Raw genomic sequence first — 16,356 nt, forward strand, 5'->3', positions numbered from 1 at the left:
ATTTCCATTACACACAATTGACTGTTGTCCTCTCAGCCCTGCATTAATTTCACAGTAGTGATATTTATATATATTTTAACTCATTTATTATATTAGGTATTTTTTCCCACACAAATGAATAATTATGTCTTATTTCAACTGAATATGTTATCGTTATTACAGTTCTATACAACTTCCAAAGCATCATGGTGTTGAATTGCAAATGCATTTTTGTCGTGGCTATGTGTGACTTCCTGTGTTTGGGTTTGGAACTCTCCGTGAATGATTTCTTATTAGAAAATTCTTTTGCCACCAGAAATAAATAGTTATTTCTTATTATTTCAAATGAATATTAGCTCTGTAATATACTTTGTTAATTTCTGTTACAAAATTCCAAACATTTAAAGTTTATTGATAAAATGATAAAAAAACGCGTTTTTTTTTTGCTCCGAAGTTATCAGTATCGGTTTGAAGTAACATCACTAATAGATATTTGCAAATGGCTAGGTCACTCATTTCCCTGGTTATCAGTTTGAGGTGTCATCACTAAAAGATATCAGCAAATAGCGAGGTCGCTCATCTCCCTTTGGCTCAGCAGACATCTTCTGGAAAAAAGGGGGAGGGGTGAGGGGGAAGCATCGTGGGGAAGGCCACTGTCAACCTCTCGACTACCCTCTCACCATTCACCACCTAATGCTGTTTTTTTCCATCCCAACAATTTCGGACCTATCAGTGACAGAACTAATCACATGGTCTTACATCAAAAACTCTGTTTGAGATAAAAAAAAAATACTTAACATAATAAGGATAAATAATATTGAATAGCATTCGAGCTCCAGAGATAAGGTTTTCCCTATGACATCACAATGTAAGATAAAAATCAAATGAACATTATGCACACCAGCATGCAAAAACATGTCCATGAGTCATCTGTTCAAAGGTTACATTTTTGCATTTTTGAAGAAACGGTCAGAGTAAACAGTACTATAAGGAAAAACAATCGAGTCAAGTGAATTTCAGTTACTGCAATTCATTTACCCAGTGCAGATATCGTATTGTGTTGTGGTGTTTTGTGTCCGGTAAATTAAAATAATGGGTGAGCCACAAAAGTCTAAAAGGATGGAAAGCTGTTATTTTAAAAGATATGTACATTGTAATGTGGTTATCCAGGACCACTTGGGAAAAGTTATGCAGGAAGTGGTCTAATATCCTTGCCTACTTGCAAAACAGAGTTGACTATCAATTGGATGTTGGTGACTGTTATATGCTGAAATGCCAAGATGGGGAACTAAGGCTTGATGATCCAGGAGCTGGTGGAAGTAAAGTTTTTTCTATTAGTCTTGAAGAAGCTGAGAGATTTTCACCAAAAATGTATGATATTGATAATCATTTACTATTTTTGGAAACTGAATCACCAGCTATTCGTATAATGGGAAGAATTATTGCTAACCACCTAAATTCATCAATGTTAAAATTAGACTTTCAAGATTTTATTCAATTTGATAAAGATTCTTTATTTTGGACATTTACAAACATTATACGAAGACTGCTTGTGTATATCTGGTGACATCAGAATACATGGAAAGTTTAGCGAGGCATGGTGTCATATCCAGACTAATGCAATATCAAACGAATAGAACTGTTCTTCCTATGGTATCCGATCTTAAGACTCTGTTGCATGACCAGCTATTTTGATGTAACGTAACCAAGAAACAGTGAGTAATGAATATTTCCTTTATTGGACTCATTGGAAAATGTTAAAAGTGTAAACTAAATATTGTGAAATTTTTTAGGTAATTACGTTTCGAATTCTTCTCAGTGAATTTACTTGTAAATAGCATTTCAGTAAAATAAAATATGCATTTTTAAACTTAAATGAACAAAGATATGTGTTGTTATGTTTTCCACAGTGAAATTTTTACTCAATTATTCTGTTTAGAATTTGATATATAAATCCATAACTTTATAGCTTAATGCAATTCTGTTTAATTATTTTAAAAAAATCACTACTGTGAAATTAATGCCAGGAATGGGGAAAGTGGGGAAAACTGATATCCTGTAATTAATTATTTTAGAAAATTGTCTAATGCTACCTATTGACATTGTTTGAGTTATTTTACTTGTATATGAACATTTCGTTCACATACTCGAAAAACCCTGTACTGCTGGTGGGAAAAGAATTTTCTAATAAGAAATCACTAACGGAGAGTTCCAAAACCTTGTTTGTCTCATTTCCATTACTGAAAGTTAAGGAACCTACCAAATAAAGTAATTGTGGGTTTTTAATGGATAAAGTACAAAATGAATTAAATAGTGACAATTTTTTACTATATTAGATGTGTCCATTAGATTAGAATAGAAACACCAGAAGAATTTTAATCCATCACATTACTAAAACTCTTAAAAAGTTTGGTGTAGAAAATAAAAAGGTATCGTACTGTTCAGATACACAAATATAAATTTTCGGGAGTGAGAAGACAGGATAAATACATCTGTACATGTCTCCAACAGACTAGTATATTTGTTAATCAATTTGGAATAAAAGTAAACTGTTAGAATTTGGTGATTTTACAGAGAGACAGATAATTTAACCAAAAAACTTGACTTAAACTCTTAAAACATTTGGTATAGAAAAAAAGGATTGTACTCTGCAGACAACATAAATACAAATTTTGGCTTTCCCCACACAAAGTAAGATAAAATCACATCAACATCATATCCACCAACATATCCACCAGCATGCGAAAACATGTCCGTGAGCCATCTGCATGAAAGTTTCATTTTTGAAGGCATGGTCAGGGTTGGATAGGGTAGGGTAAATCAATTGAGTCAAGTGCCTTTTCACTTAAGCCAATCATTCATCCACTGCAGCTATTGTATTGTGTTGTGGTGTTTTGTGTCTGGTAAAGTAAAATTAATGGGTGAGCCACAAAAGTCTTTGAAATTTTCTTTGTGTAAAGTTCTAATTGTTTGGAATTAGTAACAGAAAATTAAAGTAAAGTATAAGATCATAGCTAATAATCACTGAAATAATAATAAATAGCTATTTATTTGTGGTGCCAAATGAAGTAACGTAAGAAGAATGAAGGAAAAAGAAAATGAAAAATCTACAGTGGGTGAAAAATATGAAGTTTCAGTTATCATTGGTATTATTGATGTTCAATTTCTTTTGAATAAGAGTTCAACTTTATTTCCTAAAGAAATTTGTATTTTTGATGGAATTATTGTAAGATACACATTGACAAAATCACCATGTAGTTGGAAAGAATTATATGAGAGTTAAAAAACAGAATTCTTGGTTAATAAAATATAATCATCAGCTGAACTGGGAAATTGGTTCACTATCTCTGGACAAACTAAGAAATTGGATGATAGAATCAACATGGAAATATCAAATAATGTTCACCAAAGGAAGTGAAAAATGAAAAACATTAACAAAGTTAATAGGGAAACCTGTTCTTGATTTAAATGAAATTGGATGCCCAAACGTGAAAACATACCATGTATTTCTTATTCATGTTATTGGAAACAGAACCAAAGATTTTGTGCTTATATCAATGCTCAAAAATATATGTATTGGTTTTAAAAAAATAAAAATGTAAATCTTAATTTTACTACAGTAACAAAATCCCACGATCACAAATGAATAAGCTTACACAGATGAATGTCACATTGTCGAAAAACACGTGATGGCACTTCCGCAACCATGTGAAAGCATCCACATGGGAAATCATCCCCTTTGAACAACAGTGCAAATTTAATAATAAGATTAAGTAAGGAACATAAAATATAATGTATTTTTTACTTTATTTATTTTCTGTATGCTAGATTCAGTAAATACAATTTGTAAATAATATTTCAGTCAAATAAAATTGTGTAAACTTAAATGAACTTATGGTGTAGTTGATGTGTCATGCAAATTTAAGTAAGACCACATATATTTATTTATTTATTTTGAAGTCACAGTGAATTCACACACAATTTATTTATTTATTTTGCTCAGTTATTCTGATAAGAATATGTAGTTAAACTGAATTTTAAAAGTAAAATAAAGAAAAACAATCAGTCTGAGTTTTACACTCACCATGTGGGGAAAAAAACATAGCCATGAGGCAGAGTGCAAATGATAAAAACGAACGAATAGACAAAACCTAAAGGAACAAGAGTCAATAAAGTTTTAAATGCTTGGAACTTTGTAATATTTGGAATTTTGTAACATAGAAATTAACAAAGTATATTACAGAGGTAATATTCATTTGAAATAATAAGAAATGACTATTTATTTCTGGTGGCAAAAGAATTTTCTAATAAGAAATCACTCACGGAGAGTTCCAAACCCAAACACAGTAAGTCACACATAGCCACGACAAAAATGCATTTGCAATTCAATCCTATGATGCTTTGGAAGTTGTATAGCATTGTAATAAAGATAACATATCCGGTTGAAATAAGAAGAATTATTTATTTGTGTGGGAAAAAATACCTAATATAATAAATGAGTTAAAATATATATAAATACCCCTACTGTGAAATTAATGCAGGGCTGAGAGGACAACAGTCAATTGTGTGTAACCAGAAATTAGTCAAACACGGGACTTGACACCTTTCATTCTTTGCATTTGCGCATACTTGATGGTAAACTGCTGCCTCTCCTGTAAAATCATAGTTAAACTTGTTTTGAAAAGCATATTTTGAATTTTTAAAAGTAAAATAGAGAAAATACAACCAATCAGATTGAAAAAAAAAATTACGAGTGCACCAAGTCTTAGTACGAAACTGTCGCACTCCATTTTGAAAATTAACAGAATAGTCAAGCAGTAAGTTTACTTTTCTTCCTATGAGTTGCTAAGTAGAGAACCTCCAGAAGGAAGTGTGGGAAAAAAACATAGCCATGAGCGAAGCAAATAAACGAAACGGACAGAAACCTATAAGGAAAAGAGTCAACTGCATTTTCGGAGCTTCTGTTTGTGTGTATTGTGCTGTGAATATATGGCTAAAAATCATCTATTTGGAATATTTATTTGCATTCAGAAGAGCCATTCTGGAGAGAGAGTAAGTTAATCTAAATTATCATTAGAATTTTTCTAGACTACATACAAACGTTCTTGTAATCCATTTAAATCTCCGTTTATTTATTTATTTTTTAATGCCATTTGGTTTTTCATTCAAAAAATAACTCATTTTTATCTCTAAAGACTGACCTCATCTCTTGACTCTAAACTAAAAATTCCAATAGCCAAAATCTTTTGTAATAAAGATAACAATAATTAGAAAAAGTAATGAACTTTAAGATATTAAAATTTAAGACAAATTAAAAATATTCGGATGCGTTATATGAGAAAAAAGTGTGTTTGAGGGGAGAGCAATGATAGCCTATAATCAATTATTCAGAAATGTCTAAATGCTGCCACCATCTCTTCACTTTAAACTAAAATTCCATACTCAATAACTGGAATGAAATACCAGAAACATATATTGGAAAATTCGTACTTCCAACTATAGACAACCAAAGACAAAACGTGACGTTAATGACAGATGTTGGGGCCCCCAGCGAAATTCCAAACATAACATACTCTGTCTAATCTCTAACCATCACATGCAATTCCATATGCAAACCATTCACTTATCTGCATCTCATAACAACACACAGCCATGACAATGACGTCGCTTCCTCCATTTATTCTTCCCCTATTTGGTTTATAGTGTCTCCCACCAATCACGGCACGAATCCTTATCCATTACTATAACTTCCTTTTCCACTTCAAGACAAAGACGTAACTTATTTACTACTACAAATTACTTCACTTATCTACAACTGATAACAACACACACCCATGACACTGACGTGGCTTCGCCCAATTACCCTACCCCTGTTTGGTTTAAACTGCCCCACCAATCACGGCACGAATTCTTATCCACTCTTATAACTTCCTTTTCGATTTAAAACAATGACATCACTTATTTACAACTGACTTTAAACTTATCTATACTTATCGCCTCCCTCATTTACCCTACCCGTATTTGGTTTAAAGTGTTTCCACCAATGACAGCACGAATCCTTATCCACTACTATAACTTCCTTTCCACTTCAACTCAATGGCATCACTTATTTACAACTAACAAATTACGCACTTATCTACATCTGATAACACACATGCAGGACACTGACGTCACTTCCCCCATTCACCCTACTCCTATTTGGTTTAAAGTGTCCCACCAATCACGACACGATTCCTTAACTCTAACCATCAACCACAATTCCATGCGCGGACCAAAACACACGACGTGACGTCAATGACACGTTCCATCCGGGAAATTCCAAACATTCCAATCTCATGACGTCACACAGCGAATCACACACAATGACTTCACTGATCTTATCAGTCAGTCACGTCACAAATCCTTATCTTATCTTGATCTGGTTTAAAATGACCCCCATACTACTTTGGTTAACTAAACAATCAACTGTTATTAATTTTAGATTCCGGAATGCAAAGATTGATGGGAGTGAACTGTCTTTAAATTGTATGTCTTGTTTGTTTTGTGAGATCGAGTTTCTGGAAGAAAAATTCCACCATTTCTCCACTCCCCCACTCTCCATATCAGCCTTTATAAGATTCCTCATAAAGACAGGATTCTAACGAAGTGTTTTCAACGAATAGGTGCTGTCGCATCTGGCGATGCCCTGAAGAGAGAAGAAAAAGAAAACAAGGATTGCTCTGGAATCCAAACATGGCTGTGGCCAACTTAAACACCCAAGTTGTGGTGTTTCATCAATGAGATTCAAATATCACCTTGTGGTATCCAGTACTGCAGAGGTTTGTTTTTTCTGTGATGGATATGGGTCACTTTTAGATCCATTTCCTATTGTAGAAAATATACCTAAGACTACTAACAGGCCTACTAATTTAAGAATATACTCGTAGATAGAGGATTTGTTTACTGTATACTGGTTGGACTTTGTTATGTTTCAAGACTCGAGATGTCGTGAGTATTAATTTTGTTTTAAACGAGGCTAATTCGAATTGACAGTAAGTCGAATTGTTCAAAAAATAAAAGAAAATAAAAGGAATATATATTATTTTTGAGATCGCGCTGCTCTCCCCTTTACGTATTATGCAGACTGTTCCGAACTTATAACTTAATGACGTCAACATTTCGTTTTTTTTCTGCTGATACTATCGATTCTCAGGCATCAATATGCCTCATATAGGAAATTTCAACAGTATACTAATACTAATAACACATAACAAATGAAACTGATTAGTTTCATATTTTCAGTTTTCTGGATATGTGCATACTCTGAGAGCATTATAGGAACGTCTTTAATCCAAAAAATCGATGTAAACTGTAATACAGAGGACCTCCCTATTCAATCGGTAATCACTTTAAGTGACAAAAACCGAATTCGAATTCTACCTAGGAGTATTTATAACGGCTTTTCAACTGAGGTAGTAGCTGGTTTTTTCTTATGGAAACTCGAGTTCATCATCCCACAAAACAGAAAACTAGTCAGATAATACACTCTTTGACATAGTCGTGTGAAGAGCATTAATCAACACATTTATGAAGCCCAGTTGTTTGGTCGTGACAAGCCATCGAGTCTAATCTATTAAGGGAAAACTATAGCATAGTATAGTATGTCTGTAATTCACATTTTGGTTTGTAATCCGGTTAACTCTTGGACTAGGATTGGGACTTACATTACTTTGCAACAGATGAATAGAAGTCAGGATAAATTTGGAGGTTCCACGACATCCTAAAATGCTAGATTGCAGTATTGAGGAAAAATATACGAACAAGTCAGATTGAAGAAATTATGAAGTACAAAAATGTCTACATACTGAGTTGTTTTTTCCCCTCTGGCTCTATGCTTTCAGGAAATCAAAATTAAACAACCTCCTATTCTAAACGGACTCTAGATATGTATTTTTTAAAATAAAACACACTGACAAGATGTTCCGATTTCTAGGATCAGCGCATAATCTTAGATCTGAGTTAAACGGCTATGTATTTTCCAAAAGCAGGGAAACATATTATAAAAAAATGACTTTTCAATACTTAAAAAAGTTATTGAATTGTATTCTTTTGTTGGCGTTGACTAGGCAGTCCGAAGAAACACAGATGGGTTCCTCTAGGTGGCGACTAGATTCTAACCGATTCTAGTCCCCACCTAGAGGAACTTTTTCTAAGCCTTTCTTCGACTCATTTGTCAAGTTAGTCGATTTCTGGCATGAACAAGTAGGATTTCCCTCGAAGCAACGCAGGTTTTTATTCCTACATCTCAAGAAAATCTATTGTAAGACTCCCACTATTGCAGACAATACGAGTGTTAGGATTTAGGGCTACGAGATGGCGCCAGTTGCCATCCGGGCTCAGTAATCAGTAAATGCTTGAAGGATGAAGAATGTCTGCCCAGTGGTCTTCAAAAGGTCGAGCTAAAGAAGCTCTGCCTATTCTCTTTGGAGAATAACAGGCAGTTGATGAGTCAGTATTTTATTTTACCTATTTGGAAAGACTTGCTATGAGAAAACATAACCTGTGATATCTTCTCGGCAAAAAAGAGAGCAATTCTGTACTTTCCACCTTTTTTTGTTCCTATTTTATTTAAATTTTATGGCAGAATTAGATGTAAATTTCAAAGGGCTCGTATGGAGAAACTACTAAATATTTCGATGCTCGCAGGCATCTATTTTGATATAATAGGAAAAAACAATAACTCTTACTGTACAAGTAGTAGGAACATATAGTATTATATTACATTCATGTATGTTCATGTAAATACAAACTTTTGTTGCTATTCTACAGACAACCTTATTGTCTTTACTTTATAAATATAAGAATGTGCAAACATACAGTAAGTTATTTTATTTTTTGTTGTAATAATTTCAAGCAGAAAGAATAAATGTTTTAATATAATTTATTCGATACGTTTCGCCATAGTTATCTCTAGTCACACATCGCCATCTATTGTCAGCATGCTGCAACAGTTTCCAAAAAAAGAATGAAAAGAAAAGAAAAAAGCAGTTATTTTTCATCTTTGTTTTGGTGATTAAAGTATTTTAGAATATAGAATTCCATTATGTTATTGTAACCTCAAGTGGAAGTAAAGTACAAGATATTTTTTTAAAAAATTGTAGACGTTAATATTAAAATAAATAAATAAAAGGTTAGAGTATGGCAGAAAGTCGTAACTTACTCTGCAGTAAGAAGCAAACTAATGACGCAACAACGAGAAGGGGTTGTCATGGAAACAAAGAGTGAAACTGTCCTCACACTCACCGTGTTTGACAAACCGAAAAAATTCTTGGGAATTTCAAAGGACGATGCCAAGTGATTTGCAACGTAGTTGCGAATAAATAAAATCACGTCACGTGATGTCTACATCCTGAATATTGTAGGGTAGGTAGTTTAGTAGCTAATGTTCGTAAACCGGGATTGGGAGAAAGGAATTAAATTTCAGCTTTACAAAGAACGCGCACAGATATCATATTGCACAATGCACAACTGATATATCCAAAATGCTATTACATTCTCGAACAAGGTGGGAAAAAGTCACATGATTCGATTCTCTGATTACAAAAAAAAAAAAAAAAAAAAAAAACCTAAGTCAGCTGATTATGATTATCTGTTACAGAATGGGCGGTTATGTCATTTGCTTCACACTCATTCTTCCGACACCATTTCCTTAAAGTCCTCCTGATAAGAAGGACTTTGTTCATGATACATTTAAAGAGTGCTTCAGAACAAGTGAGCTATGTGAACACTCAGTTTTAATTCGGTGTACTGTTTAAGAACTGGGCGTTCGGAAATATAATTTAATATTTTACAGTCTGTTTTCCTCGTTATGAGAAAGTTAGGCCTATCAAACACCAAAGATTACTGCACCAATAATCAGTACCACAGTCGTATTGCAACACTAAATGAAAGCACTGTACAAGCAAAGCTAGATATTGATACTATATATATTTGGAGGAAATAGAGATTGGATAATCGGACAGAATATTCTAGAGAGCAAACAATAAAAAAATTTAGGCCAGTTTAGATCACTCATAAGTAGGTTGGTAATCTAATATTGGACAATGATAAAATCATTCGCCATGTCAAAGTAAGATTCGAGCCGACGATCTGTCGGTTTGAAGAACAGAAACCACTAGCATTCCCAGTTCAAACACATGATGGATCGAAAAAGTCTGAAATGGGAATGATACTCTTTTATTATCAATGTGCTTTATTTTATTTTTTATTTTATTATTTTTTTTATTCCGAGGTCAACTCTCTATTCCGTACGTTCAAGTACTAAAAAAGTACGGGTTGGAACAATCAAACGATACATGTTTCATTTGAAAATGGAGGAGAGAAACTACAGCTGTGCTTTACATTACTGTTAATATGTGTAATAAATACAGGAATTATGCTCAACAAGCATAAGAGGGGGAGACAAAAAAATTAACATAACAACAAATAGTATTATGAACCAAGAGACATCGTCAAACCAGAGTGAGTTACGGAGGCTCAGTCGGTTTCAGGTTATCTAGTTTCAACACCTTCGGCTATAAAACTTGACTGATCATCTTTAAACTCCAAAGGAAATTATGTCAAATGTGACTTATCTGATGCTATCTTTTGACACCACCACTACAATTCAAATATAGTTTAATCAAAATCTTACACAATGGACTCGCCTCATTTTCTCAACTTGTCGACGTTTTTTTCATCACTCTTTTATGCCTTCTTCGTCCTCATGCAATAAATTCCTTATATTTCAATTCCATGTCCACCACTTACCAAAGATCCTTTGAATCCTCGTAAGTCATTATATTTACCTGCATTGAACAAGATCCTCTAATTGACAATCAATTCTGAATAATTTATAAATGTTGATATCTCTGAAGCTATTTAGCAGTGAAAATGTGACGTTTTAAAATGTTACAAAGTGCAAGGATTTCATAGGCCGCCGTAGCGCAATGGGAAGAATAGCAGAACATTGCGCCCTTCGATTGGAAAAGACCTGGGTTCGATTCTCGTCGTGATGAGGACAATCCTTATTTGGGATTTTTCAGTTGAAGGTGAGTTGGCCGATCTCATACGGTAGTAGCAGGGTTTTTTCTCCTGGAAACTCGGGTTTTTCATCCCGCGTACAGACAAATCGGCCTTCAGAAACATGCAATTTACAGACAAAAAATACTGTTGGTGGTGATGGACGATAGATGGCATTGATGGTAGTAGTGTCGTAGTTGGAGAATTAAGTAGTAGTGGAGAAGAAGGTGAGATGCATTTAGTGAAATAGGGTAGTGTGCCCTTCCACGATGAGTCCTTGGATTCCCTGGAGGTGTCATGTAATAATAATAATAATAATAGTAATATGTCCGCTTCTAGTAAAATGGTAAATCCACCATAAATTCAAGCACATTGCTTGTGCAATGCCAGCCTGGGTGTAAAGAGAACTGCTGATTTAAAAGCAATTTGATACTTTCCTTTTAGCTATATGACGTTTGATTTGTTACTACTTCTAAACTAGCATTAGAGATATAAGCATTCGCAATCGATCAGATTTTTAGAAAACAAGCTGTGAAAATATGCATATGGTAGTGTGCATATTTTAAATGTTTTTAAAAATCTGGAACTATCATAGTATTTGTATCATTCTTATCAACCATTAAGACCAGAGAGGTGAGAAGGGGGGCCTTGAAAACTATTGAGTATTCCTCCCAATAAAATAAACCATTTATTACAGAAAAAGTGAATAAAATTTGTTCGTTGTACTTAGATCACGTGCTAAATGACATTTTCTTCGCAGTGACAATAATGATGAACAGGTCTTGAGCGAAAAGAGGGAAGCAGGTCATTTGTTATGATCGAAGTCCCTGAAGACCTCAAATTTAATTTTCTTTGTAATAGATAGTCTAATTTTTTGGTGAGAAGATTCAATATTTCTCATTGAAACAAAAGAGAGAGAGAGAGAGAGAGAGAGAGAGAAAGAAACTCCCAATAAACACACGATGGCCTCTACACATGGAATCTTTCGCTCTTGTCAGTCCTATTCCTAACCAACTTCTTCACTCTTTTAATTACGACTCGAGAAATGGTGCCTGCCCACCTCCGCTTCGTTTACTCATTATTAAAGTAAATAACTTATACATCGACAAAAGCTACTAACTTTTAATCAACGCAAAACGGTTTATTTATTTCATTTTATTTTATTTTTATTAATGGAAGCATTTCTACGGCTATCATCAGAACATTTGAGGAAGTCGTGGTGGGCTCGCCATAAAATCTAAAATGAAATATCCACCACTTAAAATAATACAGGGAAAAAAAAAATGAAAATTATTAACAAGGAGGAAATACCCTATAGGACAAAATGAGCTGTTGAGAAAATGAGCGCAGAGCCGAGTAAATTGTCGGAAAAATGAGCGCCATACGAAGCTCCGAGGGGTTGCGTCCAGCGGACGGACTCGCATCCCATAAATTTAAATTATATATAAATATTTTATTTTTATTTAAGACATAAAATTTCCTCGAGGTTTATTTTTACGTTCCATTGCAAATAGAGGGCGTTGTAATAGCTCTCAGATAGTACACGGCCATCATAGGCTCTTAGAAAGCAAAAACGAGTAGGTAGAAAGGGGGGGATGAGGGGGGAAAAGGACACCGAACGCTACACGAACTAGCACTAACAGAGAAAGACAACACACCAGCGAGTTTTATTAAGATTTATGGAGTTTATTTCTGGCGAGCGCGGCTCCTCTTGTTCGAGCGGAGAGCGCGAGAAATGTCACTAACGCACGCGTCTCCAATTTGGCGAAGAAACAATCGGCCCACGAGCGATTCGAAAAGGGCCATTTCTAAATAAAGGGGCCTCCGTGCGCGCCTTTTTCCTTACGTTAGCGAGTGCCAATAAAATAGTGAAAGAGAGAGAGATCTGCGTTTGTTTGTCGAGGACTGACGTCGAATGATAGTCGCCAGAGCAACAGGTAACCCCCACTGCGTATCCCTCTCTCTCTCACACACACGCACGCGAGCTACACCCCTGGAGATCGAACTGTACCTGAAGACGTACTTTTCTAATTTTGCAAGCGGGAGGATGGAGAGTGGTAACCAAGGAAACAGAGAACTACGATCAATAAAGACAGATTGATGTTCTCAAGTGTGAAAGGAGACCTGTTTACGTTAGCATGTGCCGTTAATTCATCCCCACCCCTCCCCTATACTGGTTTATTGCGTTACGAAGTAACAGGAGAAGTTTCAAATTATTAACAAACATCTTTGTAACGGTGATTTTTAAATGATGCGTCCAGAGGGACTGTGAAATAATTATTCAGCAGACAAAACTTCATTCGGATCTGTTTATGGCTCTAACTTTACAGAAACGACTGCAGCGCCACTGGAAGGCATGGTCCTTTAATTATGTTGTAACCACATTTCATGGATTTCAGACTCATTTTTAGAAATCAGTGTACAAAAGACTTAAAATGACGAATGATAACGGGACCGGTTACGTTACAACGGAGGTTCCACAAGGATAATGACACGTTTATTTTATTGATTAACAAACATCGATAACTACATACATAAATATTTATAAAAAAATTTTCGTATCCCAAACAAAGCAAATTAAAAGATGTTTTGCGCATGTACACGTTAATGGTACAGGTGCAAAGTTGGTTGGTTGATTATTTAGTTGGTAATTAACATAATCAGTTATCTCGCGACCCGGTAGTAGCCGAAATATTTCTGCAGCGCGCAAGAACTGTGCACCCCTTATATTTTACTTCTCATCTTAAGTGCTTAAGTAAAGGGCTCTATAATGTTGGTAGGTTAAAAAAAAATTATTTATAGTTCTTTACGAAATTGTTTGTATCTCTTTTGATTCAATTTCTTTATGAATTCAATAAAAATAACAATAAAATAAAAATAATTTTGAAAAAAAAAGGCTTTTAATATCATTAATAGCATATGTTTTAGCCGAGCAGTCAGTATATATATACAGGGTGTTCGGGATAAATTTGACAGTTTCGTAAGGAAAAAGAAAATCTTCTTTGTATCTATTAAATTTAATGAATTGACAAAAAAACATTACAGGCAGAGTTAATTACAATACTATCAACAAGATTTACTCAAAATAACCACCATTAGCATCGATCACAGCTTCAATTCTGCTTCGGAACCTCGAACAAGCTGATGCTACAGTCTCCCTGGGAAGGGCCGCAAAAACTGTTTTAATTTTATCCATTAACTGGGCTTTTGTATTACTGGAAGTGCGATTGGTGTCTTTTTCAACTGCGCCCCATACAAAATAATCCATGGGGTTAAGGTCTGGGGAGTTTGGAGGCCAAACATTTGGACTGGTGAAGTCGTAGAAATTTTCAGACAACCATTTTTGACTTTTCCCAGAGGTGTGGCAAGGGGCCGAATCCTGCTGCCATACATACGGCCTACCATTGGCTACCCTTGTTATCCAGGGCTTGACTACAGTTAGCAACTCCACGAACAAAGCCCGAATTCCAATGCCAGGGTTCTTCAACACCTGTTCCTGCAGATTTGCGAGGAATTCTGCTGTACGAACGCAATCAGATCGTCTGCTAGGGATCTTTCTTCTTGCTACATCCTCGTAGTCACCATTGCAAGTCTCTAGTTCATGCCTGATTGTTTTTACTGTATTCAGGGAGCATTGGGCAGCAGTCGTAATATCCTTATTTTGATGGCGGGCACGAATCATCATGATACAAGTTATTCTCTTCCATGATTCAGGTGGGTTCCAGCTATCCATCCTTTCTGACATCTTGTATATGAATGAAGAAGGGTCCAAACTTTTAAATGAAGAGAAGTGTGTGTTAATACATGTAACTTACGGAAAAATATAATTAATTATAAATATGTCAAATTTATCCCGAACACCCTGTATATATATATAAACTGCGTGTGCTCCCTGGCCAGTTTCTCAGTTTCGCGGGGTAAAAAATCCATGTATATATTTATTTCTTTTATCAGAAATCGTTTTCAAATAGCGGGCTAAAGTCATAAAGGAGAGGAGATAGGGAGATTCTTCTCCCTCATTCTCTAGTATTAACCCAGTATTTAAAAAAAAAAAAAATTATGTAAATATACGAAGTTTTCGCAATCATAATTTCCAGATCACTTTATTTCTATTTTTGTAACTTTGATAAATAAGTAGGGAACTAGCTCACAGTCAACATAATGTATTAATTAAACTAAACATAAATTTAAAACACTTTGCTTTTTTTCTTTCTTAACGTTATATTAATATAGCGTACAAGTAGTGTATCTAACTAATGGTAAACACTATAAATAATAAATAAATCCACTAACCCTTTTATACCCCAAAGGGAGTATGTGATGCCTTTTGGAAACTGGGGAGTGGATATTACAGCCAACTCCACCCTTAGCCAATCACAGATAGCTGGCCAAAGATTATCAATGATTTCAAACGACATCCGGGAATGAGAGAGAGAGAGAGAGAGAGAGAGAGAGTATGGCAGACAACTGCACCATATCCCAGTCTCTAACTCTAACGCTATATATTATTGTCTGAAAAAAATGATTTACAGTTCTTTACGAAATTGTTTGTATCTCTTTTGATTCAATTTCTTTATCAATTCAATAAAAATAACAATAAAATAAAAATAATTTTGAAAAAAAAATTGCTTTTAATATCATTAATAGAATATGTTTTAGCCGAGAAGTCAGTGTCGCCTTGCAGCTGGAAAAGGAATAATTGGTTCATCTTAGACCTGAACCCTCAATTAAAACGAATATATATATATATATATATATATATATATATATATATATATATATATATATATATATATATATATAATATATATATATATATATATATATATATAAAATAACAATAAAATAAAAATAATTTTGAAAAAAAAATGCTTTTAATATCATTAATTATGATTTAATAAATCATAATTTGTTTTCATTATGAAACAAACTTTGCGAGATAGAATTTCGCATTCCTTTACATTCACTAAATATTTAAGTATTTGGTAAATTTAAACCGTTTAGCGAATCCTAATTCAGAAGATACAAGACTTTCAACATCGTTTGATCGGTTTTGATTTCTGGTAAACGATGAAAGCGCCCTCTCACATTTTCAAATAGCTGTCCAAAATGTTGGGGGAAGAAAGAAATGTTAGCGATTGCTGATTATAACAGACATAGCTAATTATTTCATAAATGTAAACTATATATCATACAGTTTTAACCATAAATAAAAGTTCGAACAGGATAATAGCAAAATCTCGCATATCTATAAAAATTCTTAATTAAAAAAGTTTCATCACGGATTTAAAAATTACTTATTATACAACAGTAATATCTATGTGATCATTTTCTGAA

General features: G+C 34.2%; 1 protein-coding gene across 4 annotated transcripts in view; it reads right to left on the minus strand.

The window, feature by feature from the left end:
* The window catches only part of LOC150100419 (eukaryotic translation initiation factor 4 gamma 3-like), a 405,123-nt gene that overhangs the window by 387,839 nt on the left and 928 nt on the right, over positions 1-16,356 (minus strand). Inside the window, exon 1 of one of the 4 annotated variants that reach the window (XM_090403089.1) lies at positions 9,179-9,296. The exons of the other annotated variants lie outside the window; for them this stretch is intronic. The gene's annotated coding sequence lies outside the window, so the exon portion shown is untranslated. Of the gene's footprint in view, positions 1-9,178; positions 9,297-16,356 lie in introns of those variants that run through there. 4 annotated transcript variants of the gene reach the window in all.

This window comes from Typopeltis vanoorti, chromosome 13 (assembly GCF_054136105.1).
Source record: "Typopeltis vanoorti isolate ZY-2024b chromosome 13, IOZ_Tvanoo_1.0, whole genome shotgun sequence".
NCBI classification, from domain to species: domain Eukaryota; kingdom Metazoa; phylum Arthropoda; class Arachnida; order Uropygi; family Thelyphonidae; genus Typopeltis; species Typopeltis vanoorti.